This window comes from Fukomys damarensis, unplaced genomic scaffold (genome assembly GCF_012274545.1).
Source record: "Fukomys damarensis isolate Sample0158 unplaced genomic scaffold, DMR_v1.0_HiC HiC_scaffold_37, whole genome shotgun sequence".
In the NCBI taxonomy this organism is placed as follows: Eukaryota; Metazoa; Chordata; class Mammalia; order Rodentia; family Bathyergidae; genus Fukomys; species Fukomys damarensis.
The window spans coordinates 54,562,132-54,578,806 of NW_022900949.1; the positions used below are offsets into that span (position 1 = coordinate 54,562,132).

The 16,675-nt window shown below is 42.8% G+C and overlaps 2 long non-coding RNA genes across 2 annotated transcripts in view; one reads left to right on the top strand and one right to left on the bottom strand.

Annotated features, from left to right (window-relative positions):
• Positions 1-10,560, bottom strand: part of LOC104851039 — a 34,089-nt gene extending 23,529 nt beyond the window's left edge. The window contains exon 1 of the long non-coding RNA XR_777132.2: positions 10,388-10,560. This is a non-coding gene — a long non-coding RNA (uncharacterized LOC104851039). The remainder of the gene's footprint in view (positions 1-10,387) is intronic.
• LOC104851040 lies at positions 5,393-10,468 on the top strand. Its single transcript, XR_777134.2, has 3 exons — positions 5,393-5,452; positions 5,984-6,060; positions 10,398-10,468. It is a non-coding gene; the product is annotated as an uncharacterized LOC104851040 (long non-coding RNA).
• Positions 10,561-16,675: the final 6,115 nt, after the last annotated feature.

Genomic DNA, 16,675 nt, shown 5'->3' on the forward strand with positions numbered 1-16,675 from the left:
GACCTTGCACTTGCAACAGGGGACACTTCTTATCAGGCTAGTTGACAGTGATCTATCTGGGAAATTCCGCCATGATATCTTTAATTCTGATTTCTCAGAAATTCAGATAAGCAACATGGTTTCAGCCTGGTAAGGTGGAACTTTAGCTTGAGTGACTCTCTTTTGATTTTTAGACTGCTTTGCTAGGGCCTAGTATAGGAGCTTAGTGCAAAATTGTAGTTCATGGCCTCATATGGCTTTTGTTTAATACTTGATACATTTTCCTTGTTACCAAATCCACTTTTCTCACTTCCTCTCCTCTTTAAAGGAATTCCTTCCAGGTTTATGCATTCGAATCTTTGTGTTTAAAGAGCTGTGATACTTGGACCTGTAAACCCCGCACTGCATCTCCCTGAAGGTGGAAAGTTACTGCCAGGCTGCCTGACATCCAGATGAGCTCTCGGTGAGCGTTGTTCTAACGAATGCCCGCGGAATGAGGGGCGCAGGCTGCTCTGGTGCATGTCACAACCAGTAACACGGCAGACAGTGGTGAAAGAACAGCTCAGCCGAACACACATTCCCATGACCTTGCTGCGCCTTGCTTGGGGCAGGGTGCCCTCCAGGCCTGGCCCCTGCTTGGTCTTGTTCTAGGGCTAGGCCTGTAAAACAGACGCCGCAGTGTGCGGCTCTGTCCAGACATGTGGGTTTCTCAACACCGTTAAAGCTGTCATCGTACCGCCTCCTCAGCACACGTGTTGTCCGAGTGTGAATGTGGGGCGACTCCCTTTGGAAAGGATGCCAGAGAGGAAGTGTTGGCTCCGCTCTCCTCAGGGCTCTCCTCCGTCCCTGGAGCGCCGCAGTACATCATTGTGCTGACCTCCCCACAACCGCAACCGCACGCAGTGACATCGCAGGGACAGTGCGCGTGTTCACACCCTGTCAGTAGGAGAATCCTAGCGATCGGGTTTTGGCTATCATGTGGAAAGACTTGTTTCAAACACTGACTTGTGCCTGAAATATACTCTAGTTGGTCAGTGGGGTCCCTGCCCAGAATCTGCTTCGCATTTTGATTCCGTTTGCAGAGGGTGAGCAAGGATATAGGAGAGGAAGAAATCAAGGGAGGAGTCACAAGCCATGAATCACCAAGTAGAATGGTGGAGAAATTGGAACTCAAACGAAGAGCTACCAATATTTAAAAGATGAGAATAAGAACGGGCTGGGAGTGGTGGTGCCTGCCTGTCATCCCGGTACTCTGGGAGGTTAAGGCAGGATTGTAAGTTCAAGCCCCCAGCCTCAGCAATTTAGTGAGAAAATCTCAAAATTTAAAAAAAAAAAATTTTTTTTTAAGAACTAGGAATGTAGCTGCATGCATAGGCCATGGGTTCAAACCCCAGAACCATGAGAAAAGAAAAAGAGAGTTAAGAAAGCAAAAGCCTGGGCCAGAAGTCACAGGAATGGAAGAAATGGCCTATAAGGAAAACAGGCCCCAGCAGTCTGTGGCCTCACTACACAAGTTTTACATTCTGTCCCAAATGCTTAAATCGTTGCTCCGTGAACTGGGTTCATTAAAAGCACAATAAAGCTAGTGACAGTATGTGATTTGATGGGAACAAGTTAGTGGAATCTGCTGTCTTCTTCTATGAATAATCTAAGCCTGACATCTGCTTTGCCAGTGATTGGTCTAGGAATAGTTAACTTGGTCTCATCTTGGCCAATGAAAAGGAATCAGATGCCTGTTGGGATAATTACTGGCTGTAATTTTTTTTATCTAGGAGAGAAACACAGGAAACAAGCCCATTTTTCTGTCCACCTTTTAGTTACACAGTACATTATAAGAGGACAGTGGTGCCTGCCCCTGGGAAGCCATCCTGAGACCATAGCACACACTCAAGGACGCAGAGTGGCAAAAGGACTGGGTTCTCAAAGACATCGTTGGTTCAATCAAACCCACTGAACACTCAGGGATTCCCCTACCTCGTAAGGGTTTCGTTTAACCCTGATGGTAGAGTTTCTGATTTGCTGTCAAACATGTTTAAAGAATAAAAAGAGAGTTGCCGGGCGTGGTGGTGCACGCCTGTAATCCCAGCACTCGAGGCTGAGGCAGGAGGATCGCTGTGAGTTCGAGACCAGCCTGGGCTACAAAGTGAGTTCCAAGTAAGTCTCAACTACATAGTGAGACCCTGTCTCAAAAAAAAAAAAAATTAAAATTAAAACAATTTTTAAAAATAGAATAAAAAAGAGGGGTTGCAGGTGTAGCTCAGTGGCAGAGCACGTTTGGCATGTGCAAGGTCCTGGGTTCAGTCCCCTGCAACAAAGAAATCTTTTTCATTCAACAATATATTAGAAGCACCTTACCATTCAATAAGTTCCTTGTTAATAATTTTTTTATGACTGCATTCCGCTTTATACATACACCATAATTTATTCAACCAATCCTTGGAATTTTTTTGTTTTTGGTACCAGAGATCGAACTCTGGACCTTATGATTGTGAGGCAGGCAGCAGAACCACTGAGCTAAATCCCCGGCCCTGAGGTTTTTTTGTTTTGTTTTGAGATGGGGGGTCCCACTGTGTTGCCCAGGTTGGCCTCCAAATTGTGATCCTCTCACCATAGCTTCCCAAGTAGCACAAATTCCAGGTTGCACCACTGCGCTGTTTTGATTACCAGCACTTTTTCCAGTTTTTCCTTATTTAAATAATCCCATAGTGAACATGCTTGTAGTTCTCTTATAACATCCCTAATTAAAATTTGTCATTGTCTTGCACATGTCTGTAATCCTAGCTCTCAGGAGGCTGAAGCAGGAGGGTTGCCATGTGTTTAAAGCCAGCCTGGGCTACACAGTGAGTCCAATCTCCAGAAAGAAAGAAAGCAAAGGTGGGCGGGGTGGGGGAAGAAAATGCAAAGAGTGTAACTCTGCAATTTTAAGGCCAATTTCAATCTTATGCTATCCAAATTCCTCATTTTATAAATCAGCAAATTTAGCCCCAATATCACACAGCTAATTAAAAACTGATACTTCTGGCTAATTTGTGCTACTAAGCTATTGTGATGTCACAGCCTTAATGACAATTAATAGTTAACATCTGTTGAGTATTTATCATTTTCATCAACTAATCATTTGATTTCTCCCCAATCTCATACCGGTGATACTATTACATCCCATTTTACATTTAAGTTCAAGGAAATCTAAGGGCTCAGGCCCAAGGACACAAATACTTTGAGGATCCCAGGTTCAATGCCAGGGAAACAGGTTCCAAAGCCAGAATGAGCCATAGATTATGAGTACATCTCTTTTTGTTGTCGTTGTTATTGTTGTTGAAGAGATTCTGTGCATGGTACTGGAGATCAAACCCATGCTAAACATGTACACTACCAATGAGACACACGGGAAGACACTGAGACCCCACTGAGACCCCAGAAAGGGAAATTCTATCTGTAAATCCCTTTCGGACCCTACCAGTCCCCACCCAGTTTTCCAGTCACACATGTTTGACTAGAATCTGGGGATTGCTATTTTATCCACCCCTCACCCCATCACCTGTTACTGCTCACTTCTCCCTGTGGAAAGAATTTTTAAAAATCTAACTTCATGGGTATTAAACTTATTTTCTGATTGATGATAGAAAGTATTTTCTTAAGCAAACCCATTCAGAGCATATTAAGCAAAGAATGATGTTTTCTATTTCCCTCGCCCGAATCTTGTCAGAGTTGGACATTCAGACTTTTCAGCTCTTTGATAATACTGGAAATGAGGGACACTCACCCATTGTTCGTTGTGAATGGTTACTAATTGACAGCTCTTCCTGGGGTCTTCCTGTCTGAAGAAAAGCTCTTGGCTGCCCCCAGGCTATTATTGGTTAAAACAATCAAAGTGTTCACAATAGCTATGAGGAAACTTCTACTGGGCCTAGAAATAATATGACCTGCAAATAATGCCCTTTGGACCACCTTTTTGCTTCTTGGAGCAAACCAAAAGCTCTTCCTCCTTGTGTCCTCAAAGGTAGAAGAACATAATGAGTCACATGCCAAGCCAATGACAATTGTGACTTAGCTGTGGGCTGGGCAGAGGGGTCATGTCCAGTCCTCCAGGGAGGGCTGCAGACAATGGACCGGCATGTAATAAAAGTCCTTGCTTCAACCCTTTCCCTTCCCAGGCCTAACCCACAATTATAATTCTGAAAGAGAACGTGGTCATTAAAGAACAAGACAGCCACAGGCAGATTATAATCTTATAACAATTTTTTTCTCCAGAAAGAAGAACCCCACCTCATGAATCATCCAACCACTATTCTTTGTTTGCATTTTCTTAGTTCCTTTCCTGAGTTTTATCAGTTGGCCTTTTTTAAAAAATACTTGAGGGGAGACTTTACTTTGAATTAATCCCGTTTCTGATGCCAAAGCCTGCCAGCAATACAGTCCACATGAACTAGAGTATATCTTCACCATCAGCGGCTGAATTGCTCTCTGATGTCCACGACTGAGAGCTAAGGACAGACAGCCTAGACATCCTTGACTTCTCCCCAGCACCAGTGGAGCCAGCCACACAGCTCCCTCGCCATGGGAGAGTTGGCTACCTCATCCACAAACAGGAGTGAATCAGCCTCTTGTACATCTTAGAGATTCTGTTCAGTACAATTACAGGAGGCTGTTGTTTTGAATCGACACTAGGCCCAGCCAACCAGGCCAAAAATCAAAATGGAGTCACTCATGCTAATATTCCATTTTACCAAGCAGAAACTAAGCTATTTTATCTGACCTTCTAAAAAATCAGGATTTAAAGAGATCATGGCCAAATTTCCCTCTATGAAATCCCCTCTCTTCCTTAATCCTTACATAAAATAAACAACCTGAAATAACCTGATGCTTATCGGCTACTTTTTTATTCTGTCTCCCTGTCCCTGATTTACAAAGGAAAGTAACTCTGAAATGACCAATCTCTATATTTTTGTCTTGCTTTCTTTAGTTCTTTTCTGTTTATAAAACTTCTTCTAGCCTCTTTGGAACATTTACTCTATTTTATGGATTAAAGTACTGCCTGATTCCAAAATAAAAAATAAAGCCAGTTAAAATTGTCCTAAATCTCTCCTTTGATCTCAGGCTTGGGCTCAGAGGAACTTCTAATTGGGCACCCCCACACACACTTTAAACTGAAATGCTTCTTTTGTGATCCTGGGAAATCAAACCCAAGGGTACTCTACCACTGAGCTACAACCCTAGCCCTTTCTATTTTTTATTTTGACACAGGATCTCATTCAATTGCTAAATTGCTCAGGCTGGATTTGAGCATGCTGTCTTCCTGCCTCAGCATCCCTCAGTGCTGGGATTAGAGGCGTGCACCATCACGCCCAGCCTTCATTTTGTTTTGTTTTTTATTGCAATACCAGGCCTCACTGCATGCTAGGGTAGCACCGTGCGCAGAGCCAAGCCCTGAGCCTCTGTCCTGAGCTGACGTTCCTTGGCAAGACTAAACAAGGTAAGTACGTGAACAGCTTCGCGACTGTTTACTTCAGGCTGATCCTCTCGTTCTGCTCTATCCTGGAATTACTGTCACCCACCACGGTGGCTCAAAAAATACAGACTCATAGGGTCCACATCACTGATGCACATCACGGTCTTTGCTCAGCTGTGACTTCCCCCAGGAAACGCTGCTCCTTTCTCTTTATAAACATACATGGACACAGAATCCAGACTGCCAGGTGTAGTAATTCACACCAGGAGTCTCAGCTACTCAGTCGGCTGAGGCAAGGCGATTGCTCTCAGCCAGAAGTTTCAGATCAAACTACTGGACAACATAGCAAGACCCTGACTTTTTTTCAAAAGTTCCATAATTTTTAAATTGAAAAAAACTACACACATACTGAAAAATGTACATTTAAAACATAAGAATTCAATTTAAAGAGTTATTTTAAAGTAAAAAAGTCCATGTAATTACCTAGCAGGTCAAGAAACAGCTCATGATTTGGATCAACATAAGCCTGTTTTCTTTATTTTTTAAAAAAAGCAGGAAGGAGCTCATCACCAGCACCCAGAAGCCCCCACGAGCCCTTTCCCAACCATCCTCTACCATCTCATCAATGAAAGGTAACCACTATCCTGACTTTCTTTATTTTTCTTTATAGTTTATTACTCAACAGGCATTCATTTCTAAACACTACAATTACCTCTTGCCTATTGCTGAACTTTACATGAACAGGATCATTCAGTTTGAGCTCTTCAGTCAGGCGTCTTTTACCCAGGCCTGTGTTTGTGACCCTCTCCCGTGTGCAGTGAGAGGAAAGTTTGGTTTTCTATTGCTGCAAATCCACCACTATCTGTTTATCTGTTCTAAAGTTGATAGATATAGAAATTGTTCCAGTTTGGGGCTGTGATCATAACAGCGCTTGGAAGACTCCTCAGATATTATTAAAGCCAGTGGCCATGTTTATGAATCCATGGGTGTTTTCTATTTCCCTACTGTCTCACAACAAAGATTTCCCCACATACACAACCAACCCCACCCTTACCGCCTTGTCTGCTGTTCAGCTTGGGAATATTAAAACATTACAGTACAGGATAGAACCATGAGCTCTTGAAGAAATAGTAGGTCAAAGACTTTCCAGAGGCCTCCCTTCCTTTCTGCTTCAGATTTGACTTCTGATAACAATACCAGCGACAACAAAAAATACTTAGAAACATGAAAAGAATTCTTATTCATTTCCTTCAGGTCTGGAGGGGAAATGGGGGAGACAGTGCTGAGAACTTGTCGGTATGGCTGGCAAGGCTCAGCCCAAAGACTTAAAAACCTCAAACAGGGATAGGGGTTACCTGGTTGCACAGAAGGCAAACAGGAGAAATGGTGCGCAGCACCCGCTGCCGTCTGGGCTTCTGGTCTTAGCAGATCCTTGGCCTGATTTCAGTACAGTTTGGAGAGGACGAGGCATGAAAGGGTCTCTTGCAGCTGGTGCCATGTAGGAAGCTGGCAGGACTGCCTGGGCCATCAGCTCGCTGCTCCAGCCTGGCTCAGCCGGCCATGCTGTCTGGCTTATTCCAAGGGTGTCTGAGGGAAATCTGTCCCTTTGGAGAGGGCTAAGACTGACCTGACGGGCTTCTCACTGGAGAACTGAAAATGGAGAGCTTGGGTAGACCAAAGCTTCTCCACAGGCTTCCTGGGCCATCTGACGAGAACCACCCAGTCCCTACGGTTTATTTCGGACTGCCATTGTTTCAGTATCTCGGATTTAAACGTCTTCAACAATCCACTATTCGCTACAACGTAATTGGAACCATCTTTTTGGAGGGCAGTTTAGTAATAGGAATCAGAAGTCTGGAAATGTGCTTTCCTGTAATCCAGCAACTCCACTTCTAGATGCTGTCCTCAGGAAATAATCAGACAATAGACACAAGAATATTCACCACAGTATTGTTTATAATATGGAAAAACTGGCAACAACCTAGCCACAAGAAGGAACCAGTTAAATAAATCCTCATGTATCCTTAGAGAAATGTAATCAAAGAATATTTAATGACATGGAATGATGTGTGCTTGACAGTAAAAAAGGAAACCATAATACAAAATGATTTTAACAGTACCATTCCAAAGGGGCATAACCCTGAAAGGATATACATCTTTATAGAAACATAGCTATAGATTAATGATGGATAAGTAGTTATAGGATTAGTGTATACTATCTGTAATATTTTTGAATCTTTACTTTCTATTATAAAAGTAATATATACTTATTGAAAAGAAATCAAAGTCAAATCTCAGGTTACATCTATCTTTATTTAGGATCACTCCTTGAAAGTAAGCACTATCAACATTTTGGTGTACTTCCCTCCAAACCTGCTTAAATTTTCAATTTATAAGACTTTATAATTTACAAAACAAACACCTCTTAATTCTCACAATAACCCCTGCAGTATGATACTTTTATGTTCCTGATTTTTATAGCTGAAGAAACAGACTCAAGGTGGTTAAATGTGAAAACAAATCACTATGTTCTCAAATACAAAGTCACTCATCCCTATGGAATTGTGTACTTGGCTGACCCTCGAGCACTGTAATATATAGGTTCCTGGTTCCTTGGGAGATGAGATTTGGCAAAAATGTTGTAGGAGATGGGCTTCAAGCCCCCTCCCCTCTGTTCCATGTCGAGAGGAGACCCCCAGACACCTCCTGCCTAGCTCTTGTGATCAGATCAGACCCCTGCTTTTCCTCAAGAGGCTCCATTGCTTCATGGGGCTGAATCCTACCCATCTGTAGCTCACATTTTCCAGCCCCAGTTTCTCTTCTGAGTCCAAGTCTTATTGGTGAGTCCTGGCAAACCTAACAGAATCGGCGGGTAGGGCTGGAAACAGCATTCTCTGTCTCAGGGGACGTGGAATCATGAAGAAGGAAAAAGGAGTCCTGCCAGTGAGGGACAAAGGGCCAGGGTTGAGAGCCACAAATAGAAAATGAGTCAAGTGAATATGGGGCTGAAGAAATTAAAAACAAAAACAAAATCAGTCCCTAAGTGGCCGGTATGTTAGGGCAAGGACGTTGGTGTTGGGCGGCACCCAACACTTAGCCCTGCATAGACTTGGACCAGACAGTCTGGGACATAAGACATCCACTTAGCCTTCCACGTAAGAACACTTCCAAACACTCGTGTGTGTCCCCTACCCCCCAGGACTCACCTTAATCCTCTGCAATAGACATCCCTGCAGGGGCTCAGATACCATCCAGCTAATTATTTTTCAGTGCTGGGAATTGAACCCAGGGCCTCACATACACTAGGCAAATGCTTTATCACTGGGCTACATCCCCATATAGTTAATGTTTCTTGAGGTAAGGTGTGTTGTATCATTTTCTTATTAATTTTTTTAATTAACATGCTTACTGATGCCTGGAACAAATTTCTGAGCTTTTTACATTGGGAGTGAGGCACAAAGAACTCCATCTCCGTTTCTAACGAACAATAAATAAATTATATCATAAGAGCTTGAAGATCAGGAGAGCGTTGTAGGATGGGGATAAAAATGTGGACAGGGCTGGGGATTTAGCTTAGTGGTGCCGCCACCTGCTTCGCAAGTGCAAGGTCCCAAGTTTGATCCTTGGTACCAAAAAAAAAATGTGGATATATTGAGTTCCAGGTCAGCCTCAACTACATAGTGAGACCCTGTCTTTTTTTTTTTTTTTTGGTACCGAGGATTGAACTCAGGTCCTTGCACTTGCAAGACAGGCCACAGAACCGCTGAGCTAAATCCCCAGCCCCGTGAGACCCTGTCTTAAAAAAACAAAATAAAATGTGGAAGCCAGCCAGGGGTGGTGGCACATCTTGGTAATCTCAGCACTCTAGGAGGCTGAGGCAGGAAAAAGGACACGTTTGGGCCCAGCCCTTAGTGATGTAGCAAGATTCTGTCTCAAATTTTAAAAGATTAAAAAGAAAAGTGTGAAGGTCCTGGAGGCAATCCTCAGTACTGCACACTTCCCCCCGCCCCCCAAAAGAAGCATCAGCAGATAGATGACATTTAAACCCTGACCCTGGACATGAGCACCTACTGAATGCTTAGAGCCCAGGGACAATGCAGTCTTTACAGCCTTGAGAGATGCAAGGAGGCTGAAGAGGATGAGTGGGGAAGTCAAATGAATAGAACAAAAAAAAAGGTTGTGGGGGAGATCCCGAGTGTCTGCTGCTGAAAAGGTCAAGTTGCACAGGAAACACCCAGTGCATTTGGGACATAGATGTCCTGGGGACACTGGCCACAGCTACATCCATAGAACAGAAGGGACACAAGGGAGAAGCAGCAGGCAGAAGGTGAGGACAGAACATATAGATAACTCCAGACGTTTCTCTACAAAGGGAAGCAAAGAAAAGGAGGAGCAGATGAGGGTGAGAAAAGTTGTCTTACTGCTGGGAAGTCAGAATAGAAAAACTGGTGGCAGGGCACCAAGTGCAATAAGGGCTCATGTCCACCAAGGATACACTTGACAGTGTTCATAGTTACTTTTATTCATAATAGCAAAAAATACAATCAAACTGTCCTTTGTTGGATGGGGTCATCAATCGTTGTGTAACAAACAATTCCAAAATGTATAGACTTAAAACAAGCTGCCAGGTGTGTTGGTGCATGCCTGTAATCCCAGCACTTGGGAGGCTGAGGCAGGAGGATCGCTGCGAGTTCGAGACCAGCCTGGGCTACATAGTGAGTTCCAGGGCAGTCTGAGCTACACAGTGAGACTCTGTCTCAAAAAACAAAACAAAGCAAAACAAAAAACCCAAGCTGGTTATGGTGGCACACACCTATAATCCTAGCACTCAGGAGGTGGAGAAGGGAGGATCGCTTGGATCCAGGAATTCAAGACTAGCCTGGGCAACCCTGTATGACACCCACCTCAGAAAAAGAGTGGCTATTAATAGCCTCAAAATTACTAAATGGCTTAACTCACATTTCCGTAGGAATTTCTGCTTTAGGGCCTCAGAACCATCTTTTGAGTCCTCTCCATCTGCCTTGCTGACATGAGAGGGAAGGAGAGAATGACAGAGGTAATCTCCATATTCCTTTGTTCAGAACTCAGTCACGAAGCCGCACCTAACTACAAAGGAGAAGGAAAAATGTAGTCTGCCCAGGAAGAAGAGGAAACAGATTTGGTGAGCACCAAAATGACCTCTAGGGTGGAAAGTCAAGCTCACTGGATTGGTGGCCAAGGCACTGGCAGGCAGGCTATTAGCAAGACTGTGTGGATTGTGAAATTATCATGAATTTGCCGAGTGATAAGGAATGAAACTCTCTTTGGGGAAATTCAGAGAAGTGATTGCAGAGTGTACAGTTATTCAGCGGAATATTTAGTAGAATCAGGTGACACCTTCCCGTGGGGGCAGGTCCAGATTGCACAGGGGAGAGACACAAGGCCCTGCCTGATGGGGTCCTCAGGGAGGTGACCGCCTTACCAAAGAGAGGTGTTTCAGTGTGTGCCTTAAGCAAGTTATTTGACCATTTTGTTTGAGGTTTACTTGTCTTATGTATTTGTCTAATAATGCTAATAAGATTGTTGTATTAAGTATTGAAATAACTACAAAGTATTTAGCATGCAGAAATGGCTACAAAATATAATTTCCTAGCATTGAATTAAAAATACAATGGATTCTCCTGCTTGTATCTTCTTCCTTCATCTGTTTACTTTCCTGTGTTAGCCTTTATCAGATAAATGAAAACAGTGTTAGCCCTGTCCTCGATCTAGCAAAACTCATCAGTTCTATGTAAATTTACGCTGCCATTCAGAAAAAAGGGCCAGCTTTGCCACAATGTAGGATTAACTGAATTCTAGACTATAGTCTGAGAAAGGAATAAAATCTCATTTTCAAAAGGAAAACACTTTGAGAAGAGAGAAGTCCTGGGAGGAGGGTGTAGCTACTTTCCAGATTACAACTGATGAAACTGCATCCTTTTTTCCTATTGTCTAACGCAGGCTTGTATGTGAGTGGCAAAAGGAGGAGTTTTGTTGGGCAGTTTCTCCGGTGTTCTATGCTTTTATGCCATTTCCAGGGCAGTACCCAAAGCATCAGCAACTTGCATGAATGCTGTCTACGGTAAGATACTGGACAGAACCTCCTGGGTCTAGAGGTCAATCAGTGCTTTGTATTACTGTTTGCTTTCCTGGAAATTCAAGAGCTCATCAGAATTTTCTGTGAAATGGGACTATGTCAGGCAGAGAGCTACTAGTTGAAAGCCAGGTTGGTAATGCTTCTGTCTCCTGGGCCTAGATAAGAGCAACAGGAGGCTGAGAGTGTAGCTCAGTGGCAAAGCATTGCTTAGCAGACTGAGATTCACAGTATCCCAGGAAGAAAACCACAAAAAACAAACAACCCCCCCTCAGCAAGACCCAGTCTAGCAGTTAGAAAACCTCATTCTGTGCATCATTTTTAAAAAGAACAAAAATAAGTATGTCTTTTTATAAGTATCAGTTACATAGTCACAGAGGGAGATTCTGACCTTTGTAATGGTTCTGTGAGTTTCTGTCTGCCAGGTCCAGCATGCAGGAGAGCTCTTCCAAGCAGTTAGGCTATCTGTCAGGTCTGCTCTCTTCATCTTTCACCAGCTCTGAGGGTCCCAGTTTAAAAAATCAGAACTGGGCAGGGGTTGCAGCTCAGGAATAGAGTATTTGCCTAATACATGCAAGGTCCCGAGTTCGATTCCCTGGTACAAAAAAAAAAAAAAATCGAAACTGAGTCTAAAGAATTCAAGTTATTTCCTGAACATGGATCGCTTTTAACAAGTTTCATGTTCACAGCGCCCAACAGCATCTTTGAGGTGAGTTCTCCTCCTCATTGCATCCTCAGCCACAGTGGCACCCTGGTGGGTTTGTCCTCCTAGTCCCTTGGCTAGGAGAAGGTGGCAGAGGTTTGGTCACTCTGGCTGCGATGTCACGTCCTGTGCTCTTGTACAATGCCCGCACTCTCCTGTGATTAAAAACCAAACTAAGCCAAATGAAGTGAAACACCACTTCCTATTCTAGCTCATTTGATCCCAAACACACTGTCACTAGTGATTCAGGCTCATAGCACCCAGCTTCTCTAGTAGGAGGTGACCCCAGCCACTGGAACTCTCCAGAGATACTGTGTGCTCGGTGTGCATGAAATCCTAGGTATGTTTGTCTAATGCAAACCGAAGCACACGGCTCTATACTTTTCCTCTTAAAATGTTCTCACTAACCCTTCCCTATTAGTTATTAGTAACTTGTAAGGTAGCTCAATGGGTTCCTGACACTGGTCATTAAACAATTAAGTTCGAGGACCCGGTGATCATTTCTTCTTTATTGTTGTGCTGAGAACTCCATAGTGATTCCTTAGTACAAAATCCCATGTAACTATTTAGTCAGGAGCCCAGGGGACCACATAACCCACCCCAAAACCATCACTCAAACTTCCTATGTGCTCTACACTCTCCTGCAGGTTCTGCCCAGAGGGATGGGTGCCACCTCTCAACCTTCAGATGAGAAATTTGCACCACTCTTCAGCACCTCATTCTAACCCATCTTTTCCACTGTGATCCCCAGGACTTCTATAGTGCCAGGAGGTTTCTCCCTCTTACGAGTCTCAGTACTGGTGGCTTCATAGGTAACATTTATTGTCCCACCATGTTAACAGCAGATATTTGCTAACCGAATTTCCCAAATGGATTGTAAATCACTGAAGTTGTACGAAACCATTCTTTACTTCACCTACACAGTGACCAGCTGGAAGTGGACCTCACCTATGGCTGTTTGACTAAGATCCCTTTGGTGCAATGTCTGTATTCCAGAGATTAACCCATCAGCCCTTGCCCAGAGATGTGATCTAGTGAGTGCAAACCGGCCTAGTGTGATGAACAGTGGGGATGCTCAGTCTTGTCTCTGGGCTGCCATTCTTTTCAGCTGTTGCACAAAGGGACAAAGCAGGTCCTTTCTGTAAACACTCACCGTACACATTGCCCAGGCAAATGGAGACCTGCAGCTGTGATCCTGGCTACCTGTCCTACATTCCTCCCCTGTTAGCTTTTCCTTTATTTATGAATCCAGTGGCTTAGGCTTCTGCACTTTAGTTTCCCCATGAGAAGAACTGTGCTAGAATAATAATTTCATTAGGGATTATGTGAGAAATCATTTACGTTTCAGGAAAGAAAACCTCTTGTGATCAAAACACATCAAATCTCTAAAAATCCAGAACCCCATAATAACTAATAATAGAAATCTAGAAGAAAAACACACATATCACCATCTGGTATCACACATATCACTCCTTACTTTGATAGTGGATAATTAAAGGGAGAAAATCGAGCATTTATCCTGCCTTTCTGGTAACAACTCTATTGCTACAACCAAATAGCCTCAGCTGAGATGGGAAAGCTCTACAGAGGAGACCTTTCATCCTGCCTAATAAAATTATTAATTCAGACAAAGATTATCACTGCCAGTAAGGAACTGGGTTTTCATATGGTATCAAAGTTATAGCACTCAGGTTACTTTCTGTTTACAAAAGATAAAAACATAACTATAAGGGCTGGAGGTGTAGTTTAGTGGTAGAGTGCCTCCCTAGTATTCATGAGACTCTGGCTTCTGTCTCCTGAACACACACACACACACACACACACACACACACACAAACCACACCTCAAAAAACATGTAACAAGGGCTGGGGATTTAGTTCAGTGCTTCCGCCAGGTCCCAAGTTCCATCCCGAGTACCAAAAAAAGAAACAAAACAAATAAACAACAACAAAAAAGTAACAAAACAAACAAACATGTAACAGCATAATGGAGAGAACAGACTGTTCCCACATTAACCTACTGCCCACTTCTGCTGTTAGCATCATATATCTTCTGATGTGATACAATATTAAGTATACAAAATTATGCTCATTGCATTCCAACAAAAATGTTCAACCTTGAATCTAAATGTTTATAGCTGACTCATGTAGATAAAATATAGGCGACATAGAGAAGTTAAACACCTACATGGGGAAGCAAACAGATCTAAAAGACAACACATTCTTTACAACAACCAACTCAATTGACCTTGGCTCTTCAAAAAAAAGCAGTATAAGACCAGGGGAAGTGACATAACATCTGTCATCCCAGCACCCTGGAAGGTTGAGGCAGGAGGATCTCAAGTTCAAGCCCGACCTAGATACTTAATAATTTAGCAAGATCCTTTCTCAAAAAGAAAAGAAATTAGTGTAAGAAAAGGTACTACTCTAGGTGAAAAGGAAATGTAAAACATAATTAAAAGCAATGTTTGAGTCAGATGTGGTAGCTCACACCTATAAATAGAAAAAAGGGAACCAGGAACAGTAGTGTATGCCTCCAGCTACTCGGGAGACTGAGAAAGACAGACCAAAAATTTAAGGCCAGCCTGGGCAACTTAGCAAGACCCTCTCTCAAAATGAAAAAATAAAAAGGGCTTAGGTCACAGTGATGGTGAATCTTTAATGACACAAACAGCCTTCCTCAGCATGTGTGCCATAGATTCATCACCACTGTCTTAGGGTACAGTTTAGGGTTCCCTGGCTCCAATCCCTACTTCCACAAAAGCATTCAGATGAACAAAGAAAAAGTAACATTTGGTTCTGGACCAGTTTGTGGTTTGTACAAACCAGCTACAAAGAATATTTGAAGGCCAAATGAGAAATTAAGATATAAAGTATTAGGGGAAAGGAAATAAGGGAAAAGAAAAAAAACATGAAAAAATGGAAATAAAGTATTTGTAAATAGGGAGGGGAGGAGGGGGTGAAGGGAGGGCAGGGACAAGGGGAAAAATGAGAACCAAGACCTGTCATGTAGAGGCACAAGATCCCAATGATGAATGTAAGTATACTGGATACCTAAAATGTACCAATAAACTCAATGAGAAGAAAACAAACAAAACAAAACAAAAATATATATATATATATATAAAGTATTAGATGAGCTGGGCGTGGTGGCACATGCCTGTAATCTCAGCACTCAGAAGGCTGAGGCAGGAGGATCACTGTGAGTTCAAGACCAGCCTAGGCTACATAGTGAGCTCCAGGTCAGTCTCGACTACATAGTGAGACCCTGTCTCAAAAAACCAAAAAAAAAAAAAAAAGTATTAGATGACCTTTTTTTTTTGGTACCAGGATCAAACTCAGGACCTTGTGCTTGCAAGGCAGGCGGCAGAACCCCTGAGCCAAATCCCTGTCCCCAGTATTAGATGATTTTAAGAAATCAGTGTTAATTTTGTTAGAAGTTAAAATGTCATTTTTGGCTATATGAGATGTTCTTTTTCTTTAGAAATGCATGCTGGAGGACTGGGGATTTAGCTCAGGGGTTCTGCCATTTGCCTAGCAAGCACAAGGTCCTGAGTTCAATCCCTGGTACCAAAAAAAGAAAGAAAAGAAATCCATGCCAGAGTATCTAAGGCTATGTCAGGAGAGTGGAACAGCAAAGATCCTCATTCACTACACCCTACTGCAGACCAGTCACCCTTCTTGTCCTGTCAGTCTGGCCCGCAAGCTGAAGCAGCAGCCCTGTCAAAGGTCTCTCGCTAGTCCTGTGACAGAAGGTAAAGACAGACATGGAAGCACACTGTGACTCAAGATACGGGCTGCACCTCTACTTGTGTTTCATTGGCTGAGAAAGTCACGTGGCTGAGCCCAGCACCAGTGAGGACATCATTTTCCCACAGAGTAGAGAGGTAGAATTATTCAGAAATCAGTGATAGTGGGAGCAAAGCATCTCAGACTCCAAGATATAACAAAATTGTTTCTCAGGGAGGAAATTATAATGCTAAATCCAGGTGTTAGAAAGCAAGAAAGGTTTAAAACAAATGAACTTAGACTTTAACTCTGGAAAATAGAAGAGGAAGCACAAATAAATAACAGAAAATGAAGGAAGGAATTAATTAAGATAAAATAGATAACATGAAATAGAAAATTTAAAAAATAGACTTAAGTTCTATGTTTTGACAAGATCAGGACATAAAAACCCTTTGGCAAGTACGAGCAAAGAAAGAAAGATATGACACTAAGGAATGAAAACAAGATGCAGGGGTTTTTAACTCTTTTAAATACTGCATACAATTTTATTCCAATGAATCTGAAAATCCAGACTACAGGAGAAAATCTAAATTACCAAAATTTACTCAGGTTTGAGGTCACCAAGGATAACACTGTGCAAATAGTAGGAGCCACGCTGTCATGGTAGCACACGCCTGTGATCTCAGCACTCAGAAAACTGAGGC